General features: G+C 39.6%; 1 long non-coding RNA gene and 1 other non-coding gene across 2 annotated transcripts; both read right to left on the bottom strand.

Annotated features, from left to right (window-relative positions):
- Positions 1-49: 49 nt before the first annotated feature.
- LOC126383528 (uncharacterized) lies at positions 50-4162 on the bottom strand. Its single transcript, XR_007569157.1, has 6 exons — positions 3785-4162; positions 2030-2177; positions 1796-1835; positions 958-1005; positions 438-491; positions 50-302 (listed from the first exon to the last, which is right to left on the bottom strand). It is a non-coding gene; the product is annotated as an uncharacterized LOC126383528 (long non-coding RNA).
- LOC126384581 (small nucleolar RNA SNORD52) lies at positions 1685-1752 on the bottom strand. The gene has a single exon (XR_007569326.1). It is a non-coding gene; the product is annotated as a small nucleolar RNA SNORD52 (small nucleolar RNA).
- Positions 4163-5078: the final 916 nt, after the last annotated feature.

Here is a 5078-nt window from a genome sequence, read left to right on the forward strand (position 1 = left end):
GGGGGGGGGGGGGGGGGGGCAACAACAACAAAAAAAACAAAACAAGCCATTGTGTTGTCAACCATTTATTTGAAATGTCTTTAAATGCATGTAAATGTCAGCCATTTACAGCTGGGGGCGAAAAGCTTTGCACCACCAAGGCAGGAAACAACTCTTAAGAACCCATTTTCAGAGGCCAGTAACTTCTATGAATAACAAAAACAATGGGGATGCATTTAGACAGTTACTGCTTTGTTTCCTGGATGACTTGATATTGGGCATCTTTGAAGCTTTCAGGGGTCCCAACTCACAAGTTGCAGCACCTGTAAAGGGACATTAAATCTTGGAGTTAATTCTCAGCACTTTTGAATTTCAGTGTCACTCACCCTGAAGAACAAGTCTTATAGTCTGTCAGGAAGCTCTGTAAAACACCTGAACCCCATCACATCAATACCAACCTGGTTAATTCATTGTGTCTGAATGCAATCCAGCTTGGGGTGCCCCAGTAACACCTGACAGGATAGAAATAGAGATTAACACTGGTCTTTGTATCCACAAATTCTTCAACAGAAGCTCCAACAGTCTGAGTGTCTCAGTGCGCTGCGAGTAGACTTCAGTTAGGATCAGATGAACCAATAACTGCATCATCATTGACCAAACTCAGACACAAAAGCTACAAGATAAAAGCTATTCCAAGCCCCTGTTCCGTCCGGGAGGAATGACAGCACAGCACGGGAGCCTGGCTGTGCTCTCTCCTAAATCAATCTAGAAGTCTATAGTAAATGGTGGGTTTACATTATAAAAATAAATGAAGCACAGAGGGCTCACTTAAATTTTTATGTATTAAAACATACAAAAGTCCGAACAGCCAGAGCCCTAGCCAACCAATCAGCGCACATTTAAACCCAGTCTGACCCATTGGGCTTTTCGGGACCCGTTGGACTTGGATTGAGATTGAGGACTCCAGTCAATACTTACAGCTGCGGAACTGTTGCGGTGATTGCTTTCTGTCATTGTGTGGATGAGCTGCAAGGCAAATTTACATCATCAATACCATCATTCGGCAAAACAAGGACAGGTTCAGGGCCCACACCAGTTAGGATGTTTTAGCCCATTTACTGCAATCACACTTAAGGCTTTATTATATTAGTAGTTTCACCAGCTGTCTTTCAAAGGAACAGTCCCTTTGGCAAGTGTTCAGTGAGGTTCTAGATAACTGGGTCAGTTTTTCAAGTTAGATTTCCAATGTTCGTATGCTACAAAAAAAAAAACCATGAACCATTCACCACTACTGTGCTATGGTGGCAACAGAAATCAGATGCACCTCCTATTCACTCAAAACATGACAGCTAACTCTAAACTATACTAAGCTGTTTATTTGGGTGAGCCAGATCTTTGAGTTCCCAGTTAATAGTTAATCTGCCATTATGATCAAAAATCACAAGTGATGCAGCACAAACCTTATGTCCATCTGTCCATACTTGTCTCACTATGCCATGATAATGCTGCTTTAATAAAAGCAGACATGTTATGATTAGCCTACTAAAGCAAGTTTCAGGTGTGTGCAAATGACTTACATGGCAATGCTGAACTAAAACAACAAAAAAAGATAGCAAAAGCTATAGAGCACCCTTCCAAAAATGTCAAGCAATAAGGTCTAGGTGATTTAGCATGAATAGGTTAAAACACACCACTAGTGGTATTGTGGTCAGTGCACTGTGAAAACAGCATCATGATTTGTCAGAGACTCTAGTCTATGAAATCATCATTCCACATAGAAGAGCACAAAACAGAGGCTTTTAAATCTCAGACTTACCTGGACAGCTGTCTCCATCTAATCAAGCAAGTCTGAAAACCTGGTGAGAGAATTGAAAACAGTATTAACCAGCGCTACTGTTGGCAGTTCATACAGACAATCAGTAATATGCACGCTCAGTGCACTGTGAAAGAGCTTCATGGTATAATCAGAGACTCTAGTCTTGTGAATCATCACAGTAGCATGTCATGGTTTTTATAGTATCTCATTCTGTGGTATCCCATCCTGACTCACCATCAGCTCATGGCTGCAGACTTTACATTCACTCAGGTTAGGACTACTGAGTACTGTAGTGCCAGGAGGAAGGGGAAGGACATCATGTTCCTTGAGAGCTCTGAGAAGCCTGATGTGGATGCTGCATCCATCTTTAGTCAGTGTGATCCTGAAACAGCAACGTGGGTAATTTCCATTACACAGTCAAGGCTTTGTTATAAATAGTATTAAGGTGTGTCATCTCCTTTCTCATGAACACATTTTTAAATTAAATTTAATGTGTAACCCAAAAGTCAAAACATCTACAAGAAAGATCAATGTTAGTTATACTTTGATTGCATAAAGATGTTCGTAGATGTGGTTACCAATGAGGACACAGATCCCTGGAAATGCATCTGGTTATTAGGGGGAGATTAATGAGAATTCTACCATTTAACACATGCATTTTAAAAGCCATCTGCTACAGCATTTAGGCCACCATGTAGTCTGGAGATAGAAGAAAATTTACAAGCAAATTAATATAATAGAGAAAAAATACACTAGTGCCTCTTCATATTTAATGAGGATGGGACAGAGTCTTGGCTAAATCCCTGCAGAGGGGGCTGCAACCCCTGCAAACACCAGTGTCTTTTCATGCCTGCAGTAAGTCACAGAAACACCACATCCTTTTAGATCTGATGCAGATTTATTAAAATATTATCAGACTCATGTTTGTTCTCAATTATTCAAATTATGACAGTGCCGTATTAAAATGCATCTCATTAGTTCGCAACTGCAGAGCAGACCTGTCCTCACAACTATACAGCATAAATAAATATGTTTGACTATTGGGTTAATATTTTCAGAAGAACACAATACAAGAAAACAGCTTTCATTTAAGGTCAGATATAGTCAGCTTCACGTCTGTACAGATGTGATTTTAAGAATCCTCACATCCCACTAACGACAACTGTGCTAAATACATTAGTAATTCAAAAGATCCAATGTCAATATACAATAGTCTACATATAGTTTGAGGAATGTATTTAGTCTTCGACTATTAAACTTCAACATCAGTCAGTGGAGAGCAACTGCAGCACCTGGCTCGAAAAAATTGCAGTCGCCTCGCTCTCTCTATCCACTTTTGTATGACGCGAGCAAGTCCGGATGAAGGCTGAATTCAAATGTCCACCCTCTGGACTTGCAGACTGAGCCCTCGCAAGTGCAGCTGTACGTAGTCTGCGAGGGCGCAGACTGCAAGCGGCTGAAAAACACTCGACTGTTTCTCATTGCCGTGGAAACGTTCAACTATCGCTGCTGTCATATTCATAAGTCATAAGTTGATGAACAGTGCTAAACTCATCTGTCCCTGCAGATAAGATATAAATCCCATGAATAGCCTTTTTTTCTGGCTGAACAAAGATGTATTAATATATATCTATATGATAGGCTACACGCATTCAACAGAAATGTTTGATAAATAAGGACAGGACTATAACTCAATAAATTGGGCATTTACTTACATTAGAAAACAGTCTTGTTGTTTTTCTGCCATTTTTTTTCACTGCGCGGCCCTCTACAGACTATACTTATACATATCCCTGCATCATGATGTGGTTGAACATTATTTTTGGCCTCCACAATTTAAGTGACATTTTAAAAGCCCTAACTATCAGTAACTATTTTACACATTCATGAGGGGGTTTTTTGTCGATAGTTCAAAAACTCACAACAGTGTACTTTTCTTAAAACTGCAGTTGCTTTTCTCTAAATCCCTATGGTCTAAAATTCACTCACTTTATTCATCCATCTCCAAACTTGATTCTTCAGGAGTTCCTTGGACACTCAGGCCTCGGCTCTGCGAACTCAATGTGGGGACTCATTACACGATCTACTGAGAGCTCACGGGTTAACGTCATGTTCTTTACCCTCCATTACAGTGTGGTCTTCTCGCCGTGCCATGTGCTCGGCATCACAGACACATTGCAGACGCTGCTCTTTGTCCCATTTTCGCAGAGTGACCGCTACAGAAGCCTAGAAGGCACCGCAAGACTCAAACTGCATCACATTTACCTTCCACGATTGTCTTGGAGGTACTGTAACTGGTGAAAAGTCCTGACAACCGAGCGCTTACTTTCAGTCACAGGAAGAGTCGTCAAAAAAAGACTGAATCATCGTTGAGCCACGGTTTATATAAGGAGGGTCCTTCAGAGCACCGCGTGCGTGCTTAAGGTGTCCTAAATAATGCCTGTTTGTGGCACTTCTCCAAGGAAGCTCTTAATGACAAAAACCTGTTAATTTAAACCCAAACTACGATTTTTTCCCCCCATAATCTTAACCAAGAGGTCTCTTTCTGGCAGAAAGCCCTGCAAGAAAATTTCTCCCAACTGCGTTTACCGACAACAAATTATACAAATACCAGGTATTAAATGAACATTTAATAAAACGAAACAAGAACATCTAAAAACATAATGTATGATTAGGATATACATTTTTTTCGTTTGGGATACTTTTGGGATAATTTGAACAAATGAGGTCCGTAAAACTTTCTTGGGCTTTGCTTTATGATTAAATTAACTGGCAACAAGGTTGGCTTGTTGGGGACAAATTCTGTCTTATTAATAAAATTAAGGAGGTTTCCTTTAAGAGCTTGCATCGAATAGATCCAGCAAAAAAGACACTGGAGAGATGTGAATTGGACTTCATACTGAATATTTTTATATTTTTTGTGAATTAGAAGAAGAAACAATCTGCCATTTGTTTTATCACTGTATGTATACAAGAATATGTTGGGTGGATATTCGGTACAGGGTACCTTCAGGCAGTTCGTTTTTTCGTTTTAAACCAAAAACGAAAAAAAAGAAATACCATGGTTTTCCTGTTTTTTCCTTTTTGGTTTAAAACGAAAAAACGAGAAAATAGAGCCGTTTTTCCGTTTTTGTTGTCAGAATCAAAAAACGAAAAACGACAAAACCAAATTCAAATAACAGCCCGATTTTGTTTTTTTGCAGATTAATTTTTTCATTTATTGTTTTGGACAAAAAGTAGAACGGCGGTGACATCAGAGGCGGAAGTAACTTCAAAATAAAAG

The sequence above is a fragment of the Epinephelus moara genome, chromosome 22 (assembly GCF_006386435.1).
Source record: "Epinephelus moara isolate mb chromosome 22, YSFRI_EMoa_1.0, whole genome shotgun sequence".
In the NCBI taxonomy this organism is placed as follows: Eukaryota; Metazoa; Chordata; class Actinopteri; order Perciformes; family Serranidae; genus Epinephelus; species Epinephelus moara.